At 28.1% G+C, this 18,258-nt stretch overlaps 1 pseudogene across 1 annotated transcript; it reads right to left on the reverse strand.

Moving 5' to 3' along the window:
* Nucleotides 1-12,366: 12,366 nt before the first annotated feature.
* Nucleotides 12,367-14,834, reverse strand: LOC114184696 (beta-amylase-like; annotated as a pseudogene). The gene is made up of 6 exons (XR_014995097.1): nt 14,350-14,834; nt 14,103-14,267; nt 13,729-13,992; nt 13,441-13,650; nt 12,782-13,021; nt 12,367-12,689 (listed from the first exon to the last, which is right to left on the reverse strand). The product of XR_014995097.1 is annotated as a beta-amylase-like (transcript).
* Nucleotides 14,835-18,258: the final 3,424 nt, after the last annotated feature.

Below are 18,258 nucleotides of genomic sequence, written 5' to 3' on the forward strand. Positions count from 1 at the left end.
TTGTTTGAACATGTGTGTAGGATAGGAACTCTCCTAGTTCTTGATGAGAGATTTATTCCGGTATATCCAATAAGGTTATATCGTTTGGGAGTTGAGGCAAATTAAATACTATTCTCTTCTTCTACCTCTCACATATCATTTAAGGACAAAATTGTAATGAAGTTTAAAGTTCTAAAATGAACAATACATTGGATGTGATGATTGACCATAATGATTTATTTCAACGGACTTGTTGGAATATTGAGGTCATACATATAGATAAAAACTCCTTTCGTCCTCAGCATCCCACATCAAATAGGAGTTAAAGTCAGTGACAATTTACATATCTCTTCTTTCTTTAACCCTCTAAGACATTTTTAAAGATAAAACTATAAAAAAATTTAAGTTACCAATAAAATACCTCGATTGCATGACTGAGTTTTGTGAATTCTAATAAAGTTTGAATTATTGAAGGTATGTATTCTTTATATATTCTTTATGTTACTGAGTCAAATTTTACTTTTGCCGGAAAAAAAAACATTAAAATTAATAAATGTTTTTAAACTATTGTTTGAATAGTAAAATTAAAATGTTTTTGTAAAAGAAATATAATCCATGCATCATTATCATTTTTTGTTGTTGCATTTTTAGTATATATTTTCTTTGTACATTAATCCTTTTACTAATAAGTCAAACGTATACACTTAAAATACATGTTAGCAGCACGGAAAATATTTGAAAATCGCTTTCAGTAGAAGAACAGTTTCACTATTTCAGTTTCTCAAGTTTCACATTGAAAGCAAAAAGGACAGTATAATGTTTTTCTTTTCTTCAAGAAAGATATTTTCATCATAAGGAGCTGTTTTATATGATAGAATAAGAGTATGAAGTAATTTTAAAATGATATTAAAAAATATAGCATGGTTAAATTTTAAATAATTAATCATGTATATTATGTGAAATATCTTAGTTAGTTTTATATTTACAGTACGTAGTATGATAGTTGTTTTGAAATAAGTGGTGAAAATAGAAATTTTGAGTGCACGTTATAGTATAGGTTTGAGGAGTGGGTTGAAATAGAAGGGGGTGTGAGTTTAGCAAACTAGAGGTCCAATAACCTTCTCCTTTGAATTCTTAGAAGGAGAAACTTCTCCCTATCTTCAATTATGACATCACGTACTCAATTTTCCTCTTTTTTCTTCTTCAAACTTAAAAGGTATATTTTTTTCTTTTTTCTTCTCTTCAAAAACTAGCCACCCTACTCTCTTCGTCTCCACACTATTTTTATTTTCAATTCACAAGATAGTTAAAAAAAAAGAAAAAAGAATTGGAGCTCATGCATATTAGGGTTGTTGGAAAAAAGAAGTTTTAAATAAATTGAGTTTATTTTGGACTTAATTGGGATTAGAACCTTATGGTGTGTTTAGATGACACAATTCAAGAGGATAATTTATTTATTTGGAGAATTTGAAATTCTTTGTAATGAAATACTTTGTTTGGATAGAGAAATTAAAAAATATTTTTTAAAGTATTTCAATTACTAAATTAGTAGAAATTCAAATATCCTCAAAATAAGTGAAATTTGAAATTGTTCTCACTCACAATCTCAGAATCTTGACTATCTGGACATTTAACCATATAAATTATTTCAATATTAAGTTCACTAATATTTTTAAAATTTAATTTAAAAATTTTATACATTAAAAAAATGATTAATTATGTTTTAAGTGCTTTATAAATTTGAAAACTTTTTCAATTAAGTCCCTAATAAATTTTTGTGATCTCTCTTTAAATTTTAAAACGTTTCAATTGAGTGCCTACACTTAAGTGTAATTGTTAATCATGTGATGTGTTTGTTATCTAACAAGATCTTTTCTAAATATTTACTATATTTAACAAAAATAATTTTTAAATTTAATTAAAATTAATAAATAAATAAATAATTACAAAAGTATAAAATATGTAATTGAGAAATTACAAAAAAAAAAATTAACAAATTAACATATTACAAAATTATAAAAATATATAATTTCATAATTATAAAATTATAAAATATACAAGTATAATTTTTATTTCATAATTTTACAGTTTTAGAACTTTAAAAATTTATAGTTTTATAATTTATAATTATAAAAATTTAAAATTATAAAAAAATAAAAATTATATTTGTATATTTTATAATTTCGTAATTATAAAATTATTATATTTTTATAATTTTTTAATTGTTGTAATTTTTTATTTTATAACTTTAAATTTTATAAATTTGTTTTCATAATTTTATAGTTAGATGTTTTATATTTTTGTATTTTTTTTAATTTTATAGTTTTAATTAAATTAAAAAATTATTTTCGTTAAATACATAAATATTTGGAAAAGATCTCGTCATTAGGATCTCTTTTAACAAAATATTATATGACAACATTTTCAGAGAATATCAGTGTAAGTGAGCCGGGTTGAAACTATCTCTTTGAAAAAGTTGAATTTTTCTCAACCCAACCCGGCTCGAACCCGTGGTGAGCCGGGTTGGCTCACGGGTTAAAACCCATTTTGACATCTCTAATTAACTGTCACACTTAACTGTAGGTCTTAATTGAAAAGTCTTATTAAAATTTTAAACACTCAATAAATCACAAAATCTATTGGAGACTCAATTGAAAGTTTTCAAATTTATCAAAAACTCAAAACATAATTAAGCCTAAAATTAATATTATTAAAATAAAATTTTATCTCATAAAAAATTAAATTGTCTTAACCAGACATGAAATTGAAATGTAAGGTATTTTAATTTTTTTATTCAAACAAGTTATTTAGAGAATGAATAAAATTTAAATGCAAACAACTTAATTGCAATGCATTTCAATTTTCCAGCATTATTGAAATGCTTTATCCAAACACAAGGTTAAGGTGATCAAGAAGCATCTGTGGTGTTATGTTTCAAATCATCTTTTCAAATATCTAGTTTTCTTAATAAAAAAAGTAATTTGGTTTTAAATTTTATTTGTTTTCTAATAAGTTATTTAAAGGTTAAATATGTTTCTATTCTTTAAATTTAGACGCAAAATTTAAATTCATCTTTATCTCAAATTTTGATATAGTTTGGTTTTTAAACTTTAAAAATAAATAGAAATAATATTTCTATCCCAACAACATGAAACTTTTTTTTATAGTTATACTACATTTCAGCAAGTTAGTTTGAACTATTTACACTATTTGATACATTTGAACTTGTCAGCCAAAAATACAATTTACATGTAATAAGAAGCTAATGTTGTTGTATTAAAATGACTATATTAATTCAATTTTAAAGTTTATGATCAAAATATATTAAAATTTAGAACAATGAAGAATTTCAATTTTTTATCCAAGTTTCAGAAATAAAAACATATTTAACTCATTATTTATGTATGTTTTTATTTTCTATTAATTTGATTTTTGAATATCTGAATGCAATTATTAAATTTTAGTGATATTATATTTTTATAAATGATGGAGGAAATGTATTAAATGTCTTTGAAAAAAAAGTGCTAATAAAAGTTTGATGTGGTCATATTATGTGTAGAATTTTGTGAATGAAGAAATAATTGCACAAATTTTACCTCACAATATGTAATTTGGGAATTGTATCTCTAAAATTTTCAAACATTTTCTTGGTTTTGGATTTATCAATATTCCATTATAGTTGACTTTTGGGATTTGAAATAAAAGCTTGGATTATGGTCTATAAATTGACGATGAAAGGATGGTTACATTGATGTGTGCTTACAATATAATTAAAGAAAAATTGTACTTTTAATTTTGACATAAATGTACATGGAATATCGACATATATTATTTAAATTACAGGTGACAAAATGGACTAACCTGACCGTTTTGATCTCACCTACTGATGACCCGCCCAAAACGGGTCGGGTTGGCCCGTCACCTAAAAATCGAGTGAAGAATAAAACTCGACTCGTATCGAGCGGGTTCAGGGGTTAGCGGATTGACCCGTATTTTAAATTTTTTCTTTCCACTACTATTATTTTTTCAATTTCTAGTTACATGGAACGTGAAGATGAAGATGGAGTCAATACAATCTTAGTTTTCACATATGTTGAGAAGCAAACAAGCACCGTATCCAAAGTTTTAAATAAACATACATATTTGAGTATGAGAAAAGGAAAGAAGATGAAAAACACAAAAATCTCAAAATTTCAATTTGCAACTAACCACAAAAATCTCAAAAATCTCAAAACACAAAGAATTAAAAGAAATGAATGAACAACATCAACTAACCACATCACATAATTACTTGGGAACAGGTTGTGGGCTAGCCTGCGATGACCTATCCTACAACATGTCTAGTCACCAATAAAATCGGGTCGAGCTACAGTGAATTCACGGATTGAAAATCATATTCCAACCCCCTTTTAACGTCGGGTTGGCAGACTAGTTCGTCAAGCCAGATCCTTTTTGACAACCCTAATTTAAACGAGATATATCTCATTCAACTCATATATATATATATATATATATATATATATATATATATATATATATATATGGATATGGTTAAAAGAATTGTGTCATCAACTATTTCGAGTCTCTCACCATATTTCATTCTACATTAGGTTGTTAAATAAGAATTTTGGTCAGAGAGAAGCAAAGTATGATTTTAGGCCACACAATGCATGGAGTTATGCGCCCAAAGCATAAACACCGAATGTTCCTTGCCAACCTCTATAAGCGACATGGCTATGGTTGTGGTTCATGTGCCTAATGCATTGTCGACCCAAAGTTGCGATTTTACCCACCAAGAAATCTATATAAATTCAAAATCCCAACCCTGTTTAAGGCTGTTTCTTTCTCTTGGTTGATGTACAAGATATAATTAAAATAAAGTTCGTAGGTGAAGTATACCTCTTATTTCATAACAAATTGTACAAAATTAAATTAGACCTAAATCTAAATTTAAGGGAGTATTAGAGTTTATTCGATATATATCAGTCACCATATTATCTGTGCACCAATTCAATAATAGCGTATAAGAAAGAAAGAGTGTATCGGAAAACAATTCTTCAGTCGATTTTATGGGATATAGTTTAGGTAAAAAAACCAACCTATGAATAGTTGACTGTTATATATCTCTACAATTGAGTATTAAATATTAGGAAAAGTTAAGACTTAATATTGTACTATGTTATTTTTGTTTTTATTTCCCTTTTATTGGGTTTCTAAATTTATATAGGTTGTGATGATTTTGTAAATTACTGTTTAAATTCCATATATTTTCTTTCTATTATACGGTCTAAGTATACATGTCGTGTGGTGCTTTCTTTGATCGGTTTTTGTGAAACATCATTAATTTATATAATCATTTGATATCTTTATGTCATATAAGATTTTATCAAGTTCCACTAATCACCATCATAAGGAAGTCTAAAGATACTAAAACATCTGAAATTTAATTCATTAAAATTAAAAAAGAAAGTTACATGAAAATAAATTGAACTATTAGACCAAAAAACTTGCCTATTGAATATTTCCTTATCCTATATCTTTATATATTTTTTTAAAATTTAATTAAACCAGAAAAAACTAAAAACTTATCAATTGTTACATATATATTCATGAGTTGCTCCTCTCTATTTTCTACACACAAAAGGATAAGTATTAAACCTTAATAATGGGAATGATATTCCAGTTGTTTTTCATTAGTTATGATGGGTGGACTTGCGATAAGTCCAACAACATCTTATAATTACATATAACATGTTGAATTGCTTTATCTTAATAAAAAATTTACATGTCTTCTAAAACTATCTAATTAAAATACAAAATAACCTAAAACTTCTTATGGTGACTTTGATCTTGTTCGTTGGTGAACAGAAGTTGCCGTGTGGGGAACTTGTTTTCCAAAATGAAGTGGGAAATTAGAAAAGAAAAACTGCACCAAAACTAGGAATGCTAGCTAGACTCTTATGATAGCAACCTGGACTTATCTGAATTATGTTCAATATATACTTTAATTGAATTAGCTTTAAAAAATAAGCTTTTACGTGTATATATATAGATTTTTTATAGAGAGGAGGTTCACTAAAGATACAATACCAATGAAACTTGAATTCAATTACATGAAACATTGATATCTATTTCAACCCAAAACCTTAAAACAATGAGTTTATGAGTCTTTATTTTTGTATAACGTTCTACTTTTTCATTTCTAATTAATGTGGGACTTAGAGTTATACTTAATTTCCTAATATCATTAACAACATATTCATAAATAACAAATTATATAATTGGGTAGGAAGTCCAACATCATCATCTGCTTTAATGGATCTTTCGATAGAGATACCATTCCAATGAAACATGAATCTAAGTCACTAATTCAATGCAGAACATGGACTTACTTGATTCTCAACATGCTTCAAATTTTAGAGTGCAATTCATATTTTTGTTTCATAACTTTACTAATGTTAATTGATTTTCAGATAAAATCTAACATGAACAGAGAGAGTCTACAGTTTCTTTGACAAATACATTTGGAATGGAGTTCGTAAAAGTGGATGGTTCATTGCAATTTAAGTTTTGATTTTTGTTCAATGAATTGAATTAGGCTTTGAGAATTAGTGGGGATTAAGAACAGAAATAACAAAATACTTTGTTTCTGACAGCTATATAAATACAATGGCATCATAATATCCAATATAAAACCTTGTTGTTGATGATGAAATATATATATATATATATATATATATATATATATATATATATATATATATATATATATATATATATATTCATGTAATGAAGAAACAAATGCATGTGTCGATAAGGAGACATAAATAAGCCAGCAAGAGTGACAGATAGTAATGCTTTGCTCTTATATCTTCCAAAACATGCATGCACATTTCAAAAGCTTCATGGTCTACTGGTCAAATCCATGGTGTAATAATCTGAAACCAAATTCAACAATATTCACATAAAGGATAGTTATGTGTACGATAATGATACTTCACAGCTGCCTCATATTTATATATAAAAAGAAAAAAGAAGAATACTACAGTATGATTGGATAATTACAGATAAACAGATTAACCCCTTCAGGCCAAACATACACCCTCTTTGCTCTAAACATACAACTTCATTAATTGTATCAGATGATAACCTAATCAGGCTCATTAGTTATAATATTTGTTGTCTATTGTTTATCTTGTCCTTTAAGATATCTATTGAAAGTCAATTTATGCATAATTTAAAAATGATTGTTTTAAAAATCAACCCATTTATCTCTGTCATAAATAAACTCATTTTTTTTTTTTGTTCTTTTTTCTGGAATGAAAATAATAAACATTTTTTCTTCGGATTTAATAGTGATATTTATGAGTGGTGAATTCCCTGTTGTTACTATGTCGAAGAAAATAAAGTTGTTAGTTTTTATGATGTTCATATGTAAAGGGAGGTTTAGAATTATGTAGATCTTAATAGGGCATGAATAAATGTTTAAATATGTTGTGAAGCCAAATTAGATTATCCTTAAAATCAATTTAATTATAACATAATCAATTAAAAACAATTTTGACGTGAACTATATCATTTTGAAATGTAATAAATGCCAAAAATTTTAAAATTATCATATTAATCAATTAGGTTATTAATTTAATCGATTAGGTTAAGTTTGGGGAATGAATCTTGATTCCTACAATCATATTAATCGATTACGTTAATAACATAATTGATTAATCTTGTTAGAAAAATGTTTTCTTTAAAACTTAATCTTTTTTCTCATTTTCAAGTGATGACTTTTGCAATTAAAGATCAAAGAAAGAAATACTCGAGAATTCTTAGAGATATAATCATGAAGAATATTATATGCATAAAAAGATGAAAAAAAAATTAAGAAAATAAGCAAAGTATGATGTGAAGTAAAGAATGGGTAATGGGACACGAAACGAAACTGAATTGAAAAGTTGATGGTAACCGTTGTCTAGCCATATATGTGCATGGGTTGGAGAGAAAAAGAAAGACGTGGGTATTCAAATACCTATTAAATTTAAAAGGCCTCTTCTGTTCTCTATTATTCACTGCATGCAATCAATGGTATACTTCTCACAGATCACACATCGTTAATGTGAATCATAACATTACACCTAAAATCTTTATTATATCATCACATTGCATCTTTCCAACCAATAATCAAACATGGTTTGTAAATACTAAACTATTTTTACTTAACAGAAACCATATCTTAACATAGTAGGGGATGGAGTCTCCAGATATCAGCTTCAGAATCCAAATACATTACTCTAAATTGCTTACCAATTAAAATTTTTAGAAAAAATGATAAAAAAAAATTTTGTCCTGTAATTCTTTTTAACAAATTTACAAACAAAAAATTAAAAAAATGTTATGAAATATGAAAATTGATTAGATGAAGAAGAAATTATAAAAAAAGAAAAGTGAGAGGCAACATGCATAGATGCATTGGCCTGATAGATGTGTTAGGCCATGAGGTATTTTCATTTTCCTTGACCATTGAATCTCTTATTGAAACCATCGGGCCCATTGCCTTCCAACCATTCTTTTAATTATTGAAGGCAAAAGGGATGTTGTACTGGAAAACATGAGCAGGGAAGGGACCTTCACAACCTGCCACCATCATGCCACTCTTCAAAACTAATATCAACAAACGTAATATATATAAATAATATGATATGAGGGACTCAAAGGTTCAAAATACTTAAACTAATCTTTTTATATAAACGTATCATAATTTTACTTAAATTTAGTTTTTAACATTTTTATGATATAAAGTTATCTATTCAATTATGATAATTAATGTCATTTAACAATTTATTTTTAATAGACAATAATATCAATCCGTTTAATTATTATTTTTAGACATAGTTAATCTTAAATTCTTTTTTTTTAATTTTGACAAATTATTTTAGGCCGAAATAACTCATATTAATAATATTCTAGTTATATATATTATATATATATATTATTTGAAAAATAATATATACGTTAATTTTATATATATACATATATATATATATATATATTTATATAATGTTAATTGATTTATTATTTTCTAATTTATAACTTCCTTTAAGATATTTAATTTCAAAATTAAATTTAATTTATCCAGATCAAATAAATTATCATGTTTCAAAAATTTTATAAGGTTAAACATTTTTCTTTACAAAAACATAAAGCTTAGTAACTTTAATTCTTTTAACATTAAATAAAAAAAATCTTCAAATTTTTTTCAAATTTATTTTAAAACGTTATAATTATTTTATCTACCAGGAGTAGAATCAGTAGATATGAGAAATTATGAAGAAAAAAAAAGTAGAAATTATAATTGATTACTAAGAGAATAAAAATAAATAACTAATATTTTATTTTTAAACAAAATTATGATTTATTGAAAAAAAAATTAACTCATTAAATATCATTTTCATTATCAATAAAAACTAACAATCGCTCATATTATTTTAATTAAATTTTATTCTTAAACATAATTTTACAATTAATCTAATATAGATACATTAATATTAAAAAATTTTGAAAACATTTTTTAAGAAAATAAAGATAGAGATTATAATTAATTAATAAAAAAATAAAGATAACTAATCATTTTAAAAAAATTATAATTTATAAAAAAAATATTAATTTATTAAATATCACTTTTATTATCAATATAAATTAATACTTTCTTTTATTTTAATTAAATTTTATTTCAACATAATTTCTTAATTAATTTAATAAAGATATAATAGTATTAAAAAAATTGAATGTTTTTTTAAAGCAAGAGCTTTGTCAGCTTGTACCTTAAGTCGGTCTTGCATAAATCTTCACACTTCCTATCTCTCTTTCTTATCTTGTTATCTTTCTCTCTTTTCTTCTTTCTTCTTTCTTCCATCCTTCCAACTATCAAATATGTTACCATCTTTTTCTTGCCCCACGATTAGAGAAAACAAGTTCATAATTTTTTTTTTTGTAATGGGCTGTACCTTTTTTTTTTCTGACACAGTTTATATGGATGTTTCTTCTTGCAACTCCCTGTTTTTCTACCTGCACCTTCAGAAAATCTGATATCCCTATTCTACCACAATTAAATTATATTAAAAATCTTAATTGCCTAATCTCCACCGTTCTTCCTCTTTTTTCATCCATGAGCATAGGGCCCCTCCCCCATTAACTCCACACCATTCAAGAAGCTCTCCTTCGCCATTTCCCTTCTCCATCTTCCATCATCATTTCTTTTCTCCTTCTTCTATCATTATTATGTGGTGGATCTTACATAAAAATTTCAGGATAAAAAATGTTAGGAGTATTAGGGTTTAGGATATTAATATACAAGGTTTAGGGTTTAAAGTTTAGGATTTAAGAGTATTAAATTAAATTTTTTATATATAAATTATTTTTTTATTTAAATAAAAAAAATCTTTACTTTCTTTGTGTAAACAATTTTTATAGAATGATTTTTGTATGTATTTTCTAAATAACTTCCATTCGATGTGAGACTTTAAATTCATATTAAATGATCACAATCTCCCCTCATGAGATTTGATGGTGTAATTCTACTTATATACTAGTTATCTAAGTCACTTTCATCCGATGTGCGACTTCAAACTCATATTCAATGATAACAATCTCTTCGCATGAGATTTGATGAATCCTTTTACTGATATACTACTTACCTTAATCACTTTTATCCAGTGTGGGACTTTAAACTTATATTAACTTATTTTACTTATTTACTAACAACAACAACAGTTTTAAATATTTCAATTGACTCATTTGATAAACTTGTGTAGTCTATTAAGTACTCAATAAATATATAACTTTTTTAATTTAATTTCTGTTGTTAACTTTTTCTGATTTTTGAGTGATGTTACTTTTAAAGGACTGATGTGATTATTATCTTGTCATATCACCTTGATGAGAATTCACCACATGTCATTTTATTATTTTAAAATTTATAATTTTAAAATTAATGATTTTATAATTTTAAAATTTTAAAATTTATAAATTTTCATGAATTTGTTATTAAATAAGTGTATACTTTTATGTTTATATCATTTTATTATTTTCATTCAAAATTGAATAATTATATAATTATTATTTTATTATTTAAATTAAAATATATAATATATCATAATTTTTATATTTCATATAGTCATAATAAAAACTCGTGGTAGGACAAAAACATAAAATTAAAATTTTTAGTTAAAATAAAAGCCTAATAAAATTAATAAATTTTTTAATAAAATTAATACATAGTTTTTTATATTTGTAAAATTTATATGAACTTTCTCAAATAATACTTTTATTTAACCAAATTGATTTCTAGTTGTTTCTGAAAAAAATAAATCTGTTAAAATTGATGCACCAATATTTCACAACCAAGAGGGGGTTGAATTGATATTAACAAATTTTGTCCAGCTTTAGCACTTTTGAAATTGTTTTGATAAAAACCTTTTCTTTTGAATCAATTGAAATAGTATGGTTTGATGCTTAATGTATGGAGCATTTATACTATGACAATATATAGAGAGAAAGAGATAAAGCACACATAATTTTTATACTGGTTCGATTCTTAAGAATCTACAGCTAGAGATATTCACTATATCATAAGAATTTCATTTGAGTGAGGGAATCTCTCTCGCCTGAGCGATCACTTCTAGCCTGAGCGAGACTGGTGCAGGGTCGTGCTCTAGTTCTGTTTTCTTCTTTGATGTGGTTGTTTGCCTGCATGATTGAGTGATTTACCTTAAATGCATGAAGTATGATGCCATATATGTTGTATGGGATTAAATGAGAATAAGATTTTGTTATATTAAGTATGAAATGGAAAACATGAATTGTTTGGTTGGTAGTGGATTGGCATGAGAAGTGAATGATTGAGATGACATGTGAATTTTGTTGATAAAAGAGTTTCAAGGGAAACTCTTGGAGATGGTGTGGTAAGTATATACCTTAATATAGGAGATGTTTAAATAAAGGAAGGTATTTGAAATCTAATAATCGTTGATGCTCACATAGAGCAGAATGATTTATGTGGTGAGAGTGGCAGGAGGTCCTAGTCTTAAACGTATTGGAGTTATGACATTAGAAAATTAACTTTATATGTGGTTGGGTGAAAACAAAAAATTACATACTAATATGGAGGTGTAGATAGAAAAAGTATATTTATTTAGAGACCGACAAAAGCCCTAAATCCTTCAATTTCCGGCCTGGACCAACTCGTTGAGACCAATTTGGATTAGTATTTAGCATCCCAGTCCGCCCAACTGGATAGATCAGAGAGGACAAACACATAAGTGTGTTAGTGTAACTTTGAACCAATTAGAACTTATTAAACATCAACTACATTGTTTTCTATTATGAAAGTTTTCTTCCATAACGGCACTGTTTCCAAAAACAATTTTTCATATCTTGCTGCTCGTTCGTTCCATTTTTTTTCGTTATTCCTCAATTCCATCCTTCATTTACATTCCCTACCTAATCTACTTTTATTCTGAGTATGCGTAAAACAGTAGCAAGTATGTAATGAAGAAAAACAATAAGCACACTCCGGGTTACATCCTTCTCATTTAACCATGGAAAATGCTCCAATGGTTTGATTGCTTCAAGAAGAACATCTAATGGAATCCTCGCTTCTGATCGCTCATAGGTTCTGTGAAATGATAGTACCTCTCCGTATCCGGACAGTAATCCTGTAAATTTTTTACAATAAGATAGAGTTTTTTTATTATATATTTCAAATTCAAATGACAATTACGAAGTATCATTAATTGAATGAACTTACCAGATTTGCATGCATATTTTTCACGAAGGCTTTGAATGTGTCAAAGTTTCTCTGCATCATTAACATGTCTGATAAACGGAGGTATGTCACGCCATACATTTTTAGACTGGGATGACCAAATTTGGCAATACATTTGGTCTAGCATTTGAAAAGGATTTGTTCGTAAGCTTTACGATCATATCTTTCAAGTGCATTTTCCCCTGCAACTTGAATGTTCTCCGCCCAGCCGCCACTAAGAACCTGTATTTCGATATTGAATATAGCCACCAATATTTACTCAATATATAAATAACTCGTGAAAGAAATGTATAAGGAATTATTTTAGTTGGCCTGCAATGCTAGGCCGAGGCTATTGGTGATTCTCATGCCACTCAGTGGCTTGAAAGGAATTTTATGTCAGAAGTTAAGACTTACACTTTGTAAACAAAAGTTTGAGTAAAGATGAAAATAGGAAATTCTCCTTGATGGCTTCCTATTGGGTCTCGTTAAATTTTCTTGCAATTCCAGAGTTCAACTTCAAGTACGATATAGACGTTAAGAATAAGAGCTATACAGGAACAAAGGGAATCTATTTCCTGTGTGTAATGATATATGTCAATTAGACATCTCATGATTTGTGGAGAAGGAATAAGATTGGGATTGAAGTTGAAATAAATTACCTGCTTGACAAGTTCCTCGGCTCCACTGCGGGCTTTAACTGGTTGCTCATCATTTTTCATCTCAAGACATGTAAAATTTAAAATAGCATTGTGTCGGGAAAGCATCCTTGCTATGGGTCTGTATCCATCCCTATGATTTAAGTTGTAATATCCTGCAGTAAGTTCTGCAGCATGGCTTTCTGTTTTATACCACCAGTGGATTCCAGAAACCTGTTTCATATGAAAATGTCAGCTAATTCATGCAAAAAACAAACATGCTCATTTACTATATTCATTCAAAGAATTTACTTTTGCTGCCAATTTCACTTTGTAACCAAGGAATACTTTGTTGGCTTCATCCAAGATATCATCACCATGGGTCAATAACTTGTTGGAATACCATGTCAGGAAAAAAACGCCTTTCTCGGTTTGATAAGTTCCACTTGATTTGAAAAATTCTGTACATTCCGGTATATCGTTGGATTCTCCAGCATTATCTGGCAGCTCCCACTCAGGATGGCCTACCTCTGTTGCAGCCTTTTTGAAATCAGCTTTAAGATATTTGTCATAGCACTGTAAGATTTTTTTTAAATAAGTTTAAACAGATGACTTGTTATTACTGATGTACCTAATGAATTTTAGAAGTACACACAAAAAGCTTCATCAGAAAACTCCAAACTCACCTGAAATTCTCCAATACCAGGAAATACCCACCCCAGAATTTGTGCGTAAGAGGGATATCTGAGTTCTCCTGCAGGGCCAAGTCCTACTTCAATGTCTACCATGAGCTGAGATTTAAGAAACTCTTCCATATTATCTCTGAAGCTCCTCATGTAGTCTCCATACACCTATATGAAAATGTGAAACAATCAATTCATATTATGAATTGGAAACCAAAAAAATCCACAATTCCTTTTGGCTTTCTTTGACCTGAATAGGACTTCGTCCATGAAACACAGGTTGGTTGTCCACCCCGAGGGATAAACATTCCTTATTCCTGATACCTTTGTAGTTGGTGTAAAAGATGTCAGGGTTTGCTTCTCCAACTTGAAGGACCCATTTAGGTAGAGAGATGAAAACCGAATCTCCCACATTCCCTCCACATTGGTGAAACGACATTATAACTTGTAGCTTCAATTCGCACTTTTGAACCAATTGAAACAAGGTCTTGTAAGCGGACCAATCATATTGGCGAGGCCCCTGGGATTCAACTATACCCCACCAGACATCAACCATAACCCCATCAACACCTGCTGCGTGTAGCTTCCTCAGTTGTTTCTCCAGTCCCGCTCTGTCTTCTATCACATTTTCATTTGTAACAACTCCTAACTGAAAGCAACAACCATACATTTTTAAAATGGAACACAACATTTTTCTAAGTGGCGCAGGTATGCAGAAAGAAATATAACTGTCTTACTGGGAGCATCACGTATACTGGTACATAATTTGCAAGCATTTCATCTTTGGCAATTGTATGAATTTGTTCCTGCATTTTATGAACAGAGTTTATAAGTTACTATAAGATTTAGATGAAATTGGAGATCTTACACGTATTTTTAAAATATACCTTGAATTGAGCAGCTGAAGCTTTCAACGGCAGTCGAAGACGTAGTTGTTTGTTGACGTGGCAACGGTCCAATTTGAAGCCATAGCTGGGTCTTAGCTTCCTTGCTCTGTCTACAGGTATAGCTTCACCTGACATTCTTTCGCGCTGGAAATTGTACAGTTGAAACTGAAGCGCCAATCTTGTCCTCATCTTCAACTGTGATGCGCACACACTAAATCTTCTTTTTGTCGTTCGCCGCTTTCTGATTAGCTTCACATTGAATGCATGAATTATGCAATAAATGAATTTATCTATTTATGAGAAAAGGAAAAGAAAAGTAAACATAATCTTAGTTTAAATCTTGTTATATGTATTTAAAGGCGTCAATTATGCCTTTTTAATTGTTGTTATTTGACTAACACAAAATCGAATGAAACCATCTTAAGAATATTATAAAAATAAAATAAAGTTATAAATTACTTACAAAAAGGATTAACCAACTTCTTAAATCCGATAGAATTGTTATGAATTTTATGTTAGAAGATCTAACCGAAAAATGAGACTAATCGTAAGTCTTTTTTTACTACTCTAAAAAAGTTTGGATATGACCTTTTTCGAGGGTTCAAGGCCAGTCCATTAGGGACCTAAGACCCCTTCCGGTCACTTACCATTTCATTTTGCCTCATTTTACAGAAATTGTTCCCCTCCCGTGTTGAAGCAGAAAGCTTTGCTAGAACTTGAACAAGTTCCCCCTTTCAGCTCGTCAAACACTCTTTCTACTACGTAAGTTGATCCCCTTCCCTTGTTTCTTTTCGTTTTCAGCTCCTAAGCTTTAGTCCTAGATTAATCTCTATCAAAGTCTTAGTATTTTTCGTGCTCATATGTCTGTTTTCAGCTCTTGAAGCTGTTTTTGGTCCTGGTTCTCCTTAGACATGTCAAAGTGAGTCAACCCGATGAATTAATCCAACCCGGCTCACCAAAGTGAGCCAGAAATTCTATAACCCGGCTCAACCCACCACGGGTTAGTGGGTTAAGTGGGTTGGCTCACCAACCCACCTAAAAAAATGATTTTTTTTTTTTAGTATTCAAATATTTAAATAAATTTTTAAGTAACCTATGAGATGACAATCATAGTAAAATCAAGAACCAATATTTTGATCATGTTCACGACCGATATATGAAGAATTATTTTCAAGAAAGTATCCATTAGTCTAAGAAAGCATGACTAATATTACAATTTTTTTGTCATGCTATTCAACAAAATATAAATAAAAAAAAACTATACATTTTTTTCATGCTAATTTAGAAAAAATTGTTTATAAGACGGTTACTTGAGTAATTTACTATAAAGATTATAGTTAAAGATTAAAGTATCAACATATATATAGCTTGACAATCAAATTAATTAAACATTCAAACTATTCAAATATAATTAAGCAACATTCTAGCATTTAAAAATATGAAATTGTGAACAAATATAATAGGAGTAGTAAATAATTATTAAAAGAATTTAAAAAAATTAAAAGAAAATTTAAAAAAAATTTAAAAAAATGTAAAAAAATGTTGGTGTGTCAAGTGGGCCAACCCACCTTCAACCCGACTCGAACCCGTTTAACCCGTGGGTTAAGTGAACCGGGTTGAGTTCAACCCACTTTTGAAAAAGATGAATTTTTTTCAATCCAGCCCGACTCGAACCCGTGGTGAGCCGAGTTGGCTCACAGGTTGAAACCCATTTTGACATCTCTAGTTCTCCTCCACCAAGAGTCCCCTTAAAGCTTAGCTCCATTCAAGGTAAGGGAAGCTAGGGTTTTGCATGTTTTAAGTTATTTTGCTTGTTTTTTGTTCTATTTCGTACTCTTGATGATTGTGTGGTGGGTTTGATGGTATGAAAATAACTGCGTGTTGTTCTGGTAGAATTTCTGATTTTTGCATGGGTGAACAGTGGAGAAAACCTGGTGTTTTAACTCAGGCGAGCAAGTCTCGTCTAAGTGAGAGTATCAAATATTTTACCCAGGTTCTACTTCGAATGATCGCTAAGGCGACGAGCCTTCATTTAATATGTTATTTTATTATTTTAAAAGTTACAATTTTACAATTTATGATTTTAGAATTTTAGAATTTATTAATTTTATGAATCTTTTATTAAATAAGTGTATAATTTTATGTTGTTATCATTTTATTATTTTCTATCAAAATTGAATAAATATATAATTATGATTTTATTATTTAAATTATAATATAAAGTAATTTTTATATTTCATTAATTCTTAATAAAACCGACAAAAACATAAAATCAAAATTTTTAGTTAAAATAAAAGCCTAATAAAATTAATAAATTTTTCAATAAAATAATACAGAGTTTTTTATATCTATAAAATTTATATGAACTTTCTCAAATAATACTTTTATTTAACTAAATGGATTTCTTGTTGTTTATGAGAAAAAAAAATCTTGCGTCAAATCATTGGACAATTAAAATTTTATTATTATAATTCAAAGTTATATAATTATAAAATAATAATTTTATTATTTGAATAAAAATTGACAACAAATCATAGTTTAAAATTTAAAAAAGCATAATTTTATAGTTATACACTTTCGAATTAAAATACTAAATTTATAAAACTATAAATCATGAGGTTTTATGACTCTATTTACCACTACACTCAATCCACGTCAACCATAGTTTAGTCTACCCAACCCCACCCTAACCTATAATCCATAACTATGGCCCAACTACTCAGTTTTGTTCCAATAGGTTTACTTATATACTAGTAATCTTAATAACTTTCACCCGATGTGGGACTTCAACCTTAATGAATGATAATAAACTCATCTTCGTGGGATTTGATGTATAATTTTACTTATATACTAGTTATCTAAATCACTTCCACCCGATGTGGGACCTCATACTCATATTGAATAATAACAATCTCCTCCCCATGAGATTTGATATATAATTCTACTTATATACTAGTTATTTAAGTCACTTCCACCCGATGTGGGATTTCAAACTCACATTCAATAATAAAAATCTTTCCCCATGAGATTTGGTGAGTCGTTTTATATATAACTACTTACCTTAATCACTTTCATCCGATGTGAGATTTTAAACTTATATTAACTTATTTTACTTATTTACTAGTCACAACAACAATAACAATCACAACAACAACAACAATAATAATAATAATAGTAGTAGTAATAATAATAATATGGCTTAATTATGTTTTAAGTCCCTAATAGATTTTAAATATTTTAGTTGACTCATTGATAAATTTTTGTAGTCTATT

Source organism: Vigna unguiculata, chromosome 5, assembly GCF_037176805.1.
Source record: "Vigna unguiculata cultivar grain cowpea cultivar isolate G323 ecotype 2 chromosome 5, ASM3717680v1, whole genome shotgun sequence".
Lineage (NCBI taxonomy): Eukaryota > Viridiplantae > Streptophyta > Magnoliopsida > Fabales > Fabaceae > Vigna > Vigna unguiculata.